Source organism: Danio aesculapii, chromosome 13, assembly GCF_903798145.1.
Source record: "Danio aesculapii chromosome 13, fDanAes4.1, whole genome shotgun sequence".
NCBI lineage: Eukaryota > Metazoa > Chordata > Actinopteri > Cypriniformes > Danionidae > Danio > Danio aesculapii.
Genome location: NC_079447.1, coordinates 15,261,717 through 15,278,822, shown reverse-complemented (window position 1 = coordinate 15,278,822; position 17,106 = coordinate 15,261,717). Strand labels below are relative to the sequence as shown.

Genomic DNA, 17,106 nt, shown 5'->3' with positions numbered 1-17,106 from the left:
CTATTCATTCCTATTCAGTTGAAGATACACATATAAACTGCATCAAATGAAAAATAATTCTTTGCAACCTTATCTAAAATAAAATTACTGTACAGTTTAAACATTGCATCCTATTATATTGCCAAATTATTATATTGTTGTTGTTTTATCCAATTTTATGTATTTTGACACTCTTGTCATTCAGCAATGTTTAAACTTTAAAGTAATTTTATTTTTTAGAAAAGATTGCAAAGATTATTGTTCATTTGATATTAAGCCTTTAACTGTCATTTATAAGGGATTTATAAAGCATAAATAGTCCTCACTTTAGATTGGTCAGAAAACTGCATGAAGTTGAGTTAATGAAGCATTTATTAACATATATAGTAACCATTACTACGTGCCTGAATGATAAGATATATAAACATTGATTTCAATAGTTTATTAATAATTACTAACTCATTCTGAATGATTCTAAAAACCCTCAACTACTCTTAAATACAAATGGTTTGTAAATAATGCAATACTTCATTTAGTAATGAAAAATAAATTATTAACAAAGTATGAAAGTACATTTAATAAGCACATTATAAATGTGTTTATAAGTCAATAATACAGCATTTGTAGCTGCAGTTTTAAACTGCTCACTAACGTTTATTAATGTAGAGTTATTGCTTAACAGATAATGAATTCACTAGATGCTAATGCTTAATAAATGATTCATAGTGTGTAGTTATTATGAAGAGTTACCGAAATGTTTGATCAACACAGTCTGTTTAATTGAGATCTTTCAGTTAAAGAGGAGGAATGTTGGAGAGCTGTTGTCAGAGCTTTTACAGCAAACCAAGGTTGGTTCATGTCCATTATATATTTGCATTATTTTTTAAAAGTTAAATTATTGAAAATTTCCCAAGTGTTACTATATTGTTTGTCTAATACAATGTTTGTCCAACATTATTTATTTATTTATTCATTTATTTATTAACAGACTCAAGAGCCTACAGATATTAGGTCCTAAAAGGGCTTTTGATTCTCCTGGAGGACAAGCCTGCAGACTTCTTTAAACCATGCTTTGTAAGTAACATATTGTCTCTGGATTTATTAAAGGACCTTGAAAACATTCTTTCCATTAATGCATGGTCCTTACATTTTATTAAACGTTCACACTTGGTTTAAAACATTGAAACTTAAGAATAGCAAAACATCTTGTTAAACTCTCTAACATGTCATAATATATTCAACCCACAAGATTGTTTCTTCAGAACACAGTTTAAGTTATTTTTAATGATACCTGTGATTTTTGTGTCCCCGTTTTAAAAGTCAAACTTCAATTTAAAGATAAATTGGCTTTGTGACTATAAATTGAGGGAAAGATGAAGATACACAAGTCTTATAGTTAAATTGGGAATGAGGGTCAATAAGTAAATGCTAAATTTAACATTGTAGAATGCATTAAACCTTTTGCAGTGTAACTGAAGCAAAAGTAAATTGGTCAAAACCAATTCACATATTATCTTTTGTCTCTGTCATTAAAAGTTATTTGTTAAACATTATTGATAATTATGTAATGAGAAACATAACTGTTCCTCTCTGTTGGTAGGACTCTGATGATCCAGTCATTCCACCACCTTGAAATCCTATTCTTATTGCAGACAAAGCCTCAGTTAAGATGATCATTGAGGGACAACTTGTGATGGACTGGATCAAAGACTTGTCAAAAGCTGTGCTTTCTCTTTGGACTACTATACCCCAAGTCGACGAAGAACACTTTTCTCTTCATCCAACAAATTTCTCCTCATGTTGGGCTACAGTGACTAAAAGCCCAAGCTACAGACATTAAATAATTAAATTGCTTTTCGATTCACTGCAAAATTTGCACAATTGTTCTATTAGCAATGATTGCTAATGCCAGAAAGAAATGTGAATGAAACTTTAACAAAAATAAAAAAATTGAAAGGTTGTTTGATTCTTTGTGCTTAAAATTGTAAAATTTCAGTGGCATTATTTTTAATTATAATAGATTACATAAATATAACAATTATCATTGCATAAACGCATTTTTTTTACATTATTATAAATGTTACGTTCAATTTAATAATCATTTTACAAAACATATCCTCTATAAAATTAGTAATGTGAACTAATGATTTTTAGTAAAGACTACTAATCCAAATTTGATTTGTCTTCTACACCCACTAAAGATTTTCTTTTAATACAGCTTAACCTGTTTAGTTGAATAAATGTAAAAACTAATCTTATTTCGTGCAACGGGTTTCCACGCAACAATCTAGTAAAGTCAACTAATTCGGGTTTACAGTGTAGTAAATTTGCCCAGAGTGTATCGCTAAGATTAAAAAATAAATAAATAAATTCTAAGCATTTTCTCAAAATATGTGTAAAAATAAGATTTGTCACCAAAGATCATTTTGCTAGCTGAAACACAGAAAAAGGTTTGGCCAAATTAAGACTCAAAATCCCCCCAGAGTGGATGAAAACATCCCCAACAGCACATACAGGTTTAACATCTTTTGGGAAATATATGAAAAAGAAAAAAAAATAAATCACAATAATAAACAACTAATAATTTTGACTTCAACTGTAAATAAATAGTCTACATTTAAACAAATCTATACTGATGTATGTTAGAAGAGAATATAAAAAAATTCTACATTTAACAACGCGTTACATGCAGTTTCAGATCATGGAGATTTATTTGCAATATCTGTGTGAAACATTTCAGTGTGGATGCTTGATTTTGGCAGTGAATAAGGATGAAATAATGTGGCTGAGTTTATTCAAAATCAACATAATCAGTGACAGTCTGCCTCTCACTTTTCTCTTTTGAAAAGCTGCTCTGTGTCCAGGATTTTTTGACGTTCTGTGCATGTGGAGAACTCTCCAGCCAACGCTTTCAGACTCTAAACTCTGCATCTAATGTAGCAGCATGTGGTGTGTAAGTTATAAACACTGAGCACTGAAGATGAGGTGATTTGGTCTCGTTTGATTAAATTAACCAAATGCAAAAAAGACTGAAATGCCAGATGAGAGTCTAAACTGCCATCCTTACAGTACAAACCAACATTTACTTTTGTGATCATACAATTAACTATCTACCCTCATCTTTTTCATTCACTGGATGCAAACTAAAGTGCATCAAATTATTATTATTTTTTGTGGAATACATATAAATCATCAATCTGCCCCAAAAGGACTGTAATCTTAATTTTTTTTTTTTTCAGATTAAGAATGAAATCAGGTCTTTAAAGGCTATACAGTATAGTTGAAGTCAGAATTATTTGCCCCCCTTTGATTTTTTTTTCCCTTTTTTAAATATTTCCCAAATGATGTTTAACAGTGCAAGGACATTTTCACAGTATGTCTGATAATATTTTTTCTTTTGGAGAAAGTCTCATTTGTTTTATTTCGGCTAGAATAAAAGCAGTTTTAAATTTTTTAAAAACCATTTTAAGGTCAAAATTATTTAGCCCCTTTAAGCTATATATTTTTTCAATAGTCTACAGAACAAACCATCGTTATACAATAACTTGCCTAATTACCCTAACCTGCCTAGTTAACCTAATTAACCTAGTTAAGCCTTTAAATGTCACTTTAAGCTGAATACTAGTGTCCTAAGAAATATCTAATAATATATTATTTATCGTCATCATGAAAAAGATCAAATAAATCAGTTATTAGAAATGAGTTATTAAAACTATTATGTTTAGAAATGTATGTAAAAAAATCTCTCTGCTAAACAGAACTAGAGGGGGGGGAGGGGATAAACAGGGGGGTTGATAATTCAGGGGGGCTAATAATTCTGACTTCAACTGTATGTCTGATTTGTGACAGGCAGGTTTGAAAGTGTGAAAACTGATTTCACATCAATCATAGTTCAATCAAACAAAAGCTATTTGTTTCTTGGTTTTGGTGTTTGTGACTGTGGTTGTGTCTTTTTCTTTCACAGATCTGATTTTAGATCTCAAATTTTTGCCCAGATATTTTCAAAGTTTTAAGATATTGGCTAAATGCATAACAGTTATGCTATTGCATTATTAGGACATTAGACTTCTAAATAAATAAATATATAAATAAATGTATAGATAAATGAATAAGCAAATAACTAAATGAATAAGTAAATAAACAACAATACAGAATAAAATTACACAGTATAAAATACACAGTATATTTCTGATTAGTTCTTGCAAATTTGTGTTTCAGAACTGTAATTTTGTGTTTCTAATAATGTAATGGAATGATGAAAACTGAACCTGTTTTGATGACAATATTCAAGTTTCTCTGCTCAGTTATACATCTCACATACTGTACACTCATTTCATTAGGTACACCTTGCTAGCACTGTGTTCTACCCCCTTTTTTTCTTCAGAATTGCCTTAATCCTTTGTGGCACAGATTCAACAAAGTACTGGAAATATTCCTCAGACATTTTGGTCGATATTAACATGATAGCATCATGCAGTTGCTGCAGACCTGTCGGCTGCACATCCGTGATGCGAATCTCCCGTTCCACAACATCTCAAAGGTGCTCTATTGGATTGAGCTCTGGTGACTGTGGAGGCCATTTTAGTACAGTGAACTCATTGTCATGTTCAAGAAACCAGTCTGAGATGATTTGCGCTTTATAAAATGGTGCGTTATCCTGATGGAAGTAGCCATCAGAAGATGGGTACACTGTGGTCATAAAGGGATGAACATGGTCAGCAACAATACTCAGGTCGGCTATGACCTTGACATAATGCTCAATTGGTACTAATGGGCCCAAAGTGTGCCAAGAAACATTCCCCCACACCATTACACCACCACCAGCAGCCTGAACTGTTGATACAAGGCAGGATGGATCCATGCTTTCAAGTTGTTGACGCCGAATTCTGACCCTATCATCTAAATGTTGCAGCAGAAATCAAGACTCATCAGACCAGGCAACGTTTTTCCAATCTTCTATTGTTCAATTTTGATGAGCATGTGCAAATTGCCTGTTTTTAGCTGACAGAAGAGGAACCCGATGTGGTCTTCTACTGCTGTAGCCCATCTGCCTCAAGTTTGGAGGTGTTGTGCGTTCAGAGATGCTCTTTTGCATACTTCGGTTGTATTGAGTGGTTATTTGAGTTACTGTTGCCTTTCTATCAGCTGGAACCAGTCTGGCCACTCTCCTCTGACATCAACAAGGCATTTGCGCCCACAGATCTGCTGTAGAGATAGTAGTGCGTGAAAATCCCAGTAGATCAGCAGTTTTTGATATACTCAGACCAGCCCTTCTGGCACCAACCACACCTTTCTTCCCCATTCTGATGCTCGGTTTGAACAGCAGCAGATCATCTCGACCATGTCTACATGCCTTAATGCACGAGTTACTGCCATGTGATTGGCTGATTAGAAATTTGTGTTAACGAACAGCTGGACAGGTGTACCTAATAAAGTGGCCAGTGAGTGTACAATAACCATGAAAAAAATATCATGGATTGTCAGAATAAAATTGTAGTTTATCTGAGGTGCTACCGAAAAAAATGCATTATATGCCAGTTGATAAGATATTGATTTTGTGACAGTAAAAGTTTCTGGTTTGTGAACTGAAAGAAACTAAAAAGACTTTCTTTCCCTCTTTGAGGTGTATATTTTCATAAGCCTGCGACAGTTTTTTTTTTTTTTTTTTCACACAATATAGTTGTGACATAAGGGAAAGACACGACTGCACTCATTCGCAATACAGTGCATTAACATGTTGGTGGAGTAGGAGAAAACAGAGCAATTATCTGTAATAGAACAACTATAGAAAAACATGATGCAATCAGGTCACTGTAGGATATAAAAGTAGATGACAATATACTCTGCAGAGAAAAGCTGAGAAAGTCATGCAGGAAAGTGAGTAGTAGCTCTAGGCTAATAATATGGGATTAGCAGTGGGAGTTAAGAGCTCTGCCTGCACTGGAGAAGAAACTCCTCTCAAATCCGCCGGTCTTTGAGAATGCGGATCTGTCACGTCCTCCTGTAGTGAAGCCGGAAGAACTGACGGGCTAGTGAGAGGAATCGGATCATCTTTAACTGACCTGTGATCTGCACAACTGTAGTAGCTTTCAGTTTTTTACAACCAAACAATCCAAAACACTGTCACAATCACAGACGTGAGGATGACAGGAAAGTGCAGTTATTTACAACCCAGGTTGGCTGTGAAATAGGGAGAACTGCAGAATGCCTATAGCATTTTAGAACCATCCATTGCCATAACATACAGTAGATTGGTTTAAGACCTCATTTTATAATCTGCTGTTGTGATGTGATGCAAATTCAAATGAAGTTTGTAGCAAAAACATTGTTAATACTATAAAAATTGTGCCACTAAATAGTTTAAGAGATTTGTTCAAAAATGCTGATTCATCTAGCAATGAAAGCTTTAGGAGCGAGTTATTGAAAACTAAGATTAAAACTATGTAGGTAACACTTTACAACAGGGGACACGTAGTTATGCCCCATTTACACGGGGCATCAGCATCAACGCCAACACTTCCCATTCACTTTCAATGGATGACATCAAGTGTTGCCGAACTGAATTGTGGATCTGTCAGCAGAGATGGCAAAAGTACACACATTTATGCTTCACAAATTCAAAGTACAGATATTCTTGTTTAAAACGACTCCGGTCAAAGTTAAAGTACTGACTACACTGTTGTACTCAAGTAATAGTAAAGAAGTACAGCCTAAAATATGTACTTAATTAAAAAGCATTTATTACTATACCTGTTTTAGTTTCAAGTTGGGGGTCTGACCCCCCTAATTAACTCTAAGCGCAATGACAAAAAATATATCAACTGAATCACAAAGATGTTCAAATTGTGTGCAATGACAAGAAATAATATAGATCGCGAAACAAAACACATTTAAGGAATGGTCCACTTCAACATCATATTTTAAACTTTAGTTGATGTGTAATGTAACTGTGTGAACATAAACATCTCTGAATGTAAGACGCTCAAATTTCAATGAAAAGGGAGACATTGGATTTTACAGAGTTAGCTTAGCAAAGCCTAGACCAAATGAATTTGGGGACTACAAAAATTCATCCGGGTTATTGAGATCAGAAACGCTTCAGGTTACATGCGTTCACCACTCGCATACACCCTGCGCAGCAATTGGGCGAGGCCAGATCTGCGAACCACAGAACAGCACAGTCATTTTCATGTTAGCTGAGTAGTTGTACAAGATATAATTAGATTAAGATATATGAAAAAAATGATGTGATTTTCAATATGTAAAGCACAAGCACACATTGCTTTGTATCTTATAAACACAACCAAACTTTAAAAATACACTGTGGATCACCCCTTTAAAATGAAAGTAATGAGCCTGATTTAAAAATGTAAGGAGTAAAAAGTGCAGATATTTGTGTACAAATGTAAGGAGTAAAAGTAAAAAGTTGTCAGAAAAATAAACAGTGGGGTAAAGTACTGAAGTATTTGTACTTTGTTACTTCTTGTCTCTGTCCATCTGTGCCACTTCAGTGGCGTTGCTTGCTGTAGAAGTTGTGAATCTCTCAACTTTTGAAGAGCCAATGGAAGTGTCAGCCAATCAGATCACTTTATGCAAATACCCTAGCTCAGACAGTAGCCAGTTGTGGACTGTAAATTCATTGGCTGACGCTGCTATGACGATCAAGTCAGCCCAAACTTCAGACATGCCCTCTGTCAAGTGTTGATGCTGAAGCCCCGTGTGAATCATACATTAAGGGGCACCTAGGTTAGCCCTTTTTTCAGATTTAATATAAGTGTTTTGCATCTCCAGAATGTGTCTGTAAAGTTTCAGCTCAAAACACCCAACAGATTTTTCATTATACCTTTTACAAGTATCCATTTTATAACATTTTTGCACCAGTAGGCTGTTTTGTCGTACTGCACCTTTAGGGCTAGTCCTCCCTGCCTACCGTTTCTACGTGCCCTAACCTCGTCTGCGTCAGACAACAGACAGACTTACAGGAAGCAGATCTCACCTAGCGTTTGTGAGAAATACTACAGTAAGAACTTTACCAATGAGTATTGTGCAGTTGCATCGATGAGTCACACACAATGTCGTTACAAAGTTCACGCGCGCGCGTACACACACACACACACACACAGAAACACAGTGCAGACACGCACACACACACAGAGAGAGAGAGAGAGAGAGAGAGAGAGAGAGAGAGAGAGAGAGAGAGAGAGTTTAGCTTTGCACTCGTTTTGCACGCATATGTGACATGATACTGGTCTCTTATATTAATATACAAAATAAACCTGATTTAACGTCCACAAACCGGGATTGAAGCGTCTTCCTTTATAATTGTTCTGACACGCGGCTGTGCTGATGAAGTAAATCGCTGTAATTCATTACATACATGCTCTGTTTTAAAACATTTTAAACATGTGAAACTCAATCTTGATCACATTTGATGATGACTGATGATCCTAGTGAACTGAACAGACCTTTTATTCCCAGTTGCTTTGCGCACGTCTGGTGTTGTTGATATGATTATACACGTGACTACCAGGACATGTTAATACACGCAGCTGTCAATCTGGCGCTCCTACGTAAAGTTGCGGTCGGTCTGAAAACCGCTCCAATGGTCCAGCGTTTTTATGTTGTTAAATTGAAAAAAAAAAAGGACTGGATGTGTTTATATCAACCCAATATGACGATCTTTACCAGGCATGGGCAAACTCGATCCTGGAGGGCCGGTGTCCCTGCACAGTTTTGCTCCAACACTAATCAAACACACCTGAACACCCTAATTAGTGTCTTCAAGATCACTAGAAAGCTACAAGCAGGCGTGTTTGATTAGAGTTGGAACAAAACTATGCAGGGACACCGGCCCTCCAGGATCGAGTTTGCCCATGCCTGGTCTATACACTATATCTACACATATGTCTGTCCAAACAGCTTGAAAAGTAGATTTTTCACCATAGGTGCCCTTTAATGTTGGTAAATGCATTTACCAACTTGAACAAACAATGCACAATGCTTATTCATAGCTCAACATTTACTAAAGGATTACTAAAAACCAATTCGTTGATTGTTGACATTAGTTAATGCGCCATGAGTGAATTACCAACTGTATTTTTGGTAACACTTTAGTTTGTTACAATTCATGCATTATCTACTGACTTACTACCTGCCTGCTATTAAGATATTAACAGTTCATTAGTAGTTATTATAAAGCATGATCTTATTCTGCATCCCTATTCCTATCTAAAACCTAAACCCAACTTCTACCTTACTAACTCTTAATAAACAGCTAATTAGTAGTTAGTATCTGTCCCATATTGTACTGTTAGCAACATATAATAACAGAATAATAATAAAAATTCAGAACCATGGTGGAGACTTGATGTCTGTTTTCAGAGTTTCAAACAATAAAAAATAAACAAAACAAAAAATTTTATCCAGATGCATGAGGTGATTTGCATTTTGCCATTGCTGCTTCAGACATACAGTAGACCTGACATAAACCTGATAGACTGATTTAACCCGTCTCCTCCCACTAGGGTTGGGTATTGTTTGGGGTTATTTCGATACCGGTGCTAAATCGATACTTTTAAAACAGTATCGGTGCCAAAATGGTGCCTGAACCGATACTTTTAAGCCACAAAATTATGGTGGATAACTCTAGAAAAATCTTTTATTTGACAAAATCTTTTAAAGAATAATTTTAACAGAACAATATAATTAAGTTTAAAGTAAACATCAGTTCATATTTTATATACTTGAATTACATTAATATATTTCCTTTGATCATTTGTTGGTTAGCATGAATTTAAGATTTGCATTATGAAATTACATTAGCTTACTATTAACCTGTGGAAAGGCTGTCAGCAAAATACTCCTTTTTTCTAGGGTTGGGGCTTGTGACTGTTTACATGGTTATCAGTAATCTAATGATTTGCATTAATTTGAAAAAGACAATATGATCAAAGTGTTTACATGAGTTGCTTTTTGAATGTTCCTTTCATGATCACACTTTAACATATACATCACAAAACTTTAAAAAAAAAGTCATTTTTTTCATCTTCATAAACAAGACAATTAAATAACTTAAACTCAAAATAATCTTCCTTGTTCATTTATTTGACAAGTAACTTTGTACTGGTGTAGGAGAACACATTTCTAACATTCAAGTACATCAAGGCACATTGTTGCACCTGTAAACTTTAACAGATAGGCCTACAGTTGAAGTCAATTTATTTTGCCCTCCCATTCATTTAAAATAATGTGTCTGAACATTTTCACAGTGTTTCCTAAAAAAAAAATATTATTCTGGCGTCATAAGTCATATTTCTTATTGTTTATTTCTTGAATAAAAGCAGTTTTTATTAAAAAAAAAAAAATTAAGGTCAGTATTATTAGCCTCCATAAGAAATATTTACTGTATATTTTTTGATATGCACAACAAATCAGTTATAAAATAGTTTGACTAATTTCAACTTTCGTAGTTAACTGATTAAGTATTTAAAACTAAACTTTCATCTGAATAAAAGACTTTAAAATTCTTAAAGGGACTTTGTTTGAATACAACTGTCTTGCAAAATAACTAGTAAAATGTTATGCACTGACTGTCACTATGGGGAAGATTAAAAATTAGATATGTGTTAGTTAAACTATTATCTTTAAAATTGTGTTGTAAATAAATCATGTGTTGAAGACGGAAATAAAAAATGATTGAAGGCAGAACTAAACGAGTTGAATATGACTTACATGAGCGTGACTGAAAACTACATTTGATCATTGTGTTACATCTGTTCTTTGGTACTTGCCGACTGTTTGTAAATTCAATACTGCATTTCCTAACATAAAACAATGTACACTAGATTTCTGATTAATAATAGTCTCTGCATAGCCAAGCACTTCCTATATTAAAAATATTGCGGTGTCAGAATCCTTGCTTGTAAAATTGCTTGTTGATCTGAAGAGAGTCACTCTCGCTCACTGAATGCGCTGTACTGTGTGCATTGCGCGCGTCCGTTCCCTAAGCAACAAGAACAAACGCCTGACATCGCCTGTCCAAAGTTGTTTAGAATTACATGTTTAGAGATGGTGTGACAATGCGTACCTATGTGTGCCTTTGATGCACCCCTTGATGCTTCTTACGTCCTTGTCGCAGCACCAGTGGCACCGAAATTAGGCACCGAAATTCATTTGCTGATTTTATCCGGTACATACCGGTTACAAAGGTACCGGTGCTATAATGGCACCGGGTTTCGGTACCCAACCCTACCTCCCACCCTCTTTAGAAATCTCGAAATCATTCATAACATTTTAAAACTGAGGAGGATCACAAATGCCCACCATATCCCACTGACTTCTGCCCCTTTCTCTGCTGTTGTTTGGCAGCCCTCAGTCCTCCAATAATGCGGTGGCTTCGCCGCTGGTCTGCCAGTCTCCTTTATCACTTCGCTTCCATTTTTCTGGTTTACTGTCTCCATGTTGGTGGCCAGCACCATTGGTTCCACCTCAGGCCTCTAGACTCTCCTTGGCACCCGGGATCATTGACTCTCTGTCTTCACCTTGGTCTCATCTGCTACCTGATCGACCACTAACGGGCGCCCCATAGGGTTGTCAGCCCTGGCATCTCTCTCGCTCACCTCCACCATGGGCCACCATCATGGCTATATTCTGGGTCCCTCAGTTTCCTTCCTGGCTCCTCTCACTTTCATTGCCTCCCTGGTCCTCAAAATCGCCATTGTTTTCACACTGCCTTCACACACTATCAGAGGCAGCATTCAGTTGCTGCTGTGTTCACACAGCACTGTGGATTAGGGACAGGAAGATACAAACTGCATCACTAAACTAGAAACAAATCGGTGACAATTTTATGTCTGTCTTGTAAATGATTACAAAATGCTATAAGGAAAAACTCAAAGATTACACGTGAAATCGGAGTTGAGATCAATGTATCTACTATGTTGCTACTTAATGTTTTTGTAAAGCTTATTTATTCTGATGTTGTGGTCTATATCTCCTCGCTGCTCTGTATCTTGCTTTCTTATAAGCTGTAAAATCCAGACCGATCTCAAAAATATAAATCGTAATCTGTCAGTTAGCTCTATTTTCCCTGTCAGTTAACAGTTAGGTTATAATATTATCATAGGCCTACATTTGCCTTTTCCGTCTAGTAACTGTTTATAACATTATCTAGTGTTTCTCTGTATGTTCACAGTTAAAAGCATGTTCCCTGTAATTAAAACGTGTGTGTGTTATTACACTGTGTCGGTTGATATTAGAGTCCATGCGCGTGCACATGCTAGCGGCTAACGCTAAATATTTTAAATCTTGGATAACACTAAAAGTTTCACATAAGTGATAAAAAAAAATTTGAGGGGCGAGTTTACATGACTAAACAATAGTTTAGTTGAGGTCACTAGCAAAATTAGATAACTTTCACCGTAAAATTGTTTGGAGCTAAACATTTTCTTTGCTCTGTTTCAAGATGGACCTTATGTTGACACTTAGTAAAAAAGAAGTGATGGAGTCTGAGCCTGCCATAAGCCTGAAACTGAAACACTGCCAGCACCTTTTTACAGAAGATCAGGTGTGTTGAAGAATGCAGAATTTTCTACCATTATTATCTCTCATCGTCTAGTGTCAATTACAGTCTTTTGTGTCACTTTAATTATTTTATATACATCTGAAACAACAAAGTTGTGCAAAACATGACCTATTTTTTGTGTGTGTGTGTGTGTGAAGTATCGATTTTTGTGATTTAGTTAGCTGTTGTCAGAGCTTTTAAAGCAAAAAGGTTGGTTCATGTCCATTACACTGTTGCATTATTTTTTAACAGTTAAATTATTACTTTATAAGTTGTCTAATACAATTTCCAACCTTTTTATTTTCTTATTAACAGACTGAAGACCCTACAGATATTAGGTCCTTGGTCCTTAAAGGGTTCTCTTTGGACTTTCCTATGCACTGCATCTGAACTACCCCAAGTCAACGAAGAACATGTTTCTCTACATTTAACAAGTTGGGCTCATGTTAGGTCATAGTGACTTAGTGTTTTAGAGATTTGACTCAGGTTTTATACAGTTAGCAATGTCTGTTAATGCCAGAAACAAATGTTCCTTGTAGAGCTTTATCGAAATTAATAATTAAAAAAAAACATTGAAATTTTGTTGTTTGATTATTTGTGCTTGAAAATAAAAAAATGTCAGTAGTATTAGTTTTAATTGTAATAGATTACTTAAATATAACATTTATCATTGCATAAAAGCATTTTTAACATAATGTGATGTTTAATTTAATAGTTATTTAAAAAAAAAAAACATATCCTCTATGAAATTAGTAATGTGAATTAATGATTTTTAGTAAAGACTACTAATCCAAATTTACAGTGCAGGCTCATTGTGGCCCAATGTGTAAGCGCTTTGAGTGTCTGAAAACGTGCTACAGAAAATGTAAGGAACTATTATTTTTATTATTATTATGTTGCCAATTTCATAAAATCTGTCGGTGAACAAAAATCAGGACTAAAACTGTGCATTGTAAACTTGGAATATAGTGTGACACTACTTGGCTATCGTTTAAAAGTAACTGTGGCAACTGCATATCATTTATATGATTTCACAACCTTGACACCTTAAACGTTGAATGACAAGAGTAGATATGCCCAAACTTAAATGATGGTGTCCATTACTCATTGCCGTTTATTACAGTAGAATCAATATGACTGTTATTGTCAAAACTTAGTTGAGAAGTTTAAAGCACTGAGACAAAAATTTGAAACACAATGGCTTGTTTGCAGTTGTTTCTTGAATAACATTTGCATAATTGTTAGCAAAACGTTTCATTTAATTTGGCGAGTTCGACTCCCCCAGAACTGTGCTGGGAAAAGTCGAATTTGATTATTCTGTAGGAATAAATTATGAACCACAGAAAGAAAACAACAGCGAAAGATTTGCATTAAACTCTTGGCTTGTTGTATACACCATATGGAAAGAGTAACACTACATTCCCCTGTAGAATTCAAGATTAACCCTCTTTACAGCAGTTTAAAATGTGATCCTTGATTTAATGAAATATCCCAGAGAAGTTTGGTTTAAAATATCCTACTACTTGAACTATCGGGTCATAGCTGAAGCGGTTTATTTATGTACATCCTCCTGGCTGTTGACTCTGTCTGCACATCTATTAAATGCCACGTCTAGCCTCAGGATTAGATATATGTTGCGATACCGATTATTAAACTTCGCGTTTTTTTATTTAAACAAATTGGTTTAGAAACCTTCAAATACAGCATTCATAATCCCTAATGAAAGCAGAGCTGCAAAGCGAGCCCTTAACATGCTGGGAACATTTCCCTTATTCAATTAGCATATTTTACAGGCCTATCAAGAATGCAAACACCGGGTGCCAGACGAGGAGGAGGAAAATGGAAAACATAAAGAGCAATGTTAAATGGAGGGCGAGTGTAATGTTAGCTGTGCATTTCCTTTAGCTAATGCATCATACACTGACCACTGACATAATAGGACATAAGGTTACAGTATGAAATATATGATTTGTAACAAAGCTCTTTTATATAAGCACTCAGGACAACATAAAACTTCTATATATGGATTGAGATTTGGGGACTATGGAGGCCATTTGAGTATAGTGAACTTACTGCCATTTTCAAGACACCAGTATGAGAATTTTGGGGATTTGTGACATGGTGGATTTGTCTAATTGGAAGTAGATATAAAACGGTGGGTATAAAGAGACTTTGCAGCAATGCTCACATAGATTGTGACGTAAACAATGCTCAATCACTTTATTTTGATGGTCCCTTTTACACATTTAGCACACTCAGGAGATAAATTAAATTAGCACAAAACTTTGGTGTTTAGAACAGTAAGTACTTCGAACAGAAACAACGAACTTTTTATCCAATGTATGTTCTGTATATGGAAAAAGAAATGCTTGAACAAATCATTATCTACTTCACAAAAAAAGAAAAAAGAAAAAAAATGACATATAGCATAGGCAACTTTATTCATTTTTATAATAATTATTATTTCTTAGGGGGAAAAAAACATGCCAAAATTTGGAAAAACAGCAACTTTGTTGAACTGTAATAGTTTTTTTGGTTCATTGCATCAAAAATTTCCCTGCATTCCTGGCAGAGATGTACAATATGCCCAAAGACAATTAACATTAGCTCAGCTGTTGTTTTAATCTTGATAGGAAAATGAAGTTCTTGCAGATTCTCATTGTTAGCATTCAATGGAAATCCCCAGGTGAGACAAAGTTAACAAGCAAAAGAGATTAGACAATTACATCTACTGATGAGCCCAAATTGCATGGACACTATCATTTTTCTTCCCCCTTGATTGCCTTGTCAAAAATCTTTGTGAAAATTATTTTGAAACATTATGACCATTATGAGAAAATCAGTTGAAACTATAGGGAAATAATAATAATAATAATAATAATAATAATAATAATAATAATAATAATAATAATAATAATAAAACCACACATACATACATACATACATACATACATACATACATACCACAAAATATTAGTTTCCACTGTCCGTCCACATCATTAATTTTCTGGATAAAATTTGTCAAAAAAGTCAGAAAACCTTTAGAACCCTAAACTCACATTTGAATAAATGAGTATTTTGCTAAAACTAACTGTTTCACCAAAACAAAATCATCTGCCTGTGTTTTGGATCTGTTGCCAGCAGACAGTTACAAGTTGTTCCAAACATCCCAGCTTGACAGTCATACTGTTTCCCCTGCCTCACAAACTTTCTTCTCTCAGTGCAGTTTGCTATTGCAAAAGTTCATCAGATCTGCAATGAATAAATCATCATGCATGTTCTGGATTTGCTGTTCAGCCCTGAGGGTGAAGCTCATTGAGCCCAGGCTGCAGGTGTAGGTTGCTCTTTTTCCTGTAAGACAGCAGGTAATATAAAGCGCAGGTCCAGTGTGACCTAGTTATCCATAACCCTGCTCTTACTATTATATCAATCCAGAGATCTGAAACACCTGCCACAGTTGCCCAGAAGACACAGGTGTCTCCAAGTCAGTGTGGTAGTCACTTGTGGCAGGCCGGTCCCCTGACGTATTTTGGAATAGTAATTGGACGGGGACCAGACGTGTCTCTGAGAAGCTACCACATGAATCAACCTGTACAGGGCAGTGCTTTTAACAGGATATAACACTTTGGGTGGTCCCAGTCGCCCCAAATGTTCCATTCATCTTTCTCCAACACTCTTATTCTCTCATACATTTTCTCCTTCTCTCTTTTTCTGGTTCTTGGCTAAATAACCTTAAAGGTTGTAAAAACAAATAAATTCCTTCTGACTAATGACATTGAGTAATAATAATAATAATTCATTCATTTTCCTTCACCCTAGTCCCTTAATTTATCAGAGGTCACCACAGCAGAATGAACCGCCAACTTATCCAGCATATGTTTCACGCATCGGATGCCCTTCCAGCCGCAATCCAGAACTGGGAAACACCCTTACACTCTTACATTCACACACTCTCATACACTACAGCCAATTTAGTTTATTCAATTCACCTGTAGCGCAGGTCTTTGGACTGTGGGGGAAACCAGAGTACCTGGAGGAAACCCACATGAACACGGAGAGAACTTGCAAACTCCACACAGAAATGGCAACTGACCCAGCCAGAGCTCAAATCAGCGACCTTTTTGCTGTGAGGCAACAGTGCTACACACAGAGTCATCGTGTCACCCATAATAAAAATTATAATAATAACAATAACTTTGAAAAAAATGGAATTGTGAAATATAAATTTGGAATTGCTCAGTTTACGTTTATTACCTAACTACTGAGACATAAACTCAAAGTTCTAAGAATATTTATTTAATTATTTTTAGTCAATGTCATTACTATTTATGAATTGATTTGTTTGGTAACTTGTATATACACATATACTTATTATAAAAAGTCACTATTCATTTACTTGGTGGAAAAATCTTGCAAATTCAGGGTGAAAAGCAAAACTGTATAATGTAATCCTAAGAATTCTGAGTAAACAAGTGAAATTAATGAGAAATAGACCCAAACGGTCAAACAAAATACCAAAATTCTAAACGTGAATCTTCTGAGGGGAAAAAGTGAAAATAATACAC

General features: G+C 35.2%; 1 long non-coding RNA gene across 1 annotated transcript; it reads left to right on the top strand.

Moving 5' to 3' along the window:
- Positions 1-595: 595 nt before the first annotated feature.
- Positions 596-1,939, top strand: LOC130239823 (uncharacterized). Its single transcript, XR_008838711.1, has 3 exons — positions 596-827; positions 968-1,053; positions 1,580-1,939. It is a non-coding gene; the product is annotated as an uncharacterized LOC130239823 (long non-coding RNA).
- Positions 1,940-17,106: the final 15,167 nt, after the last annotated feature.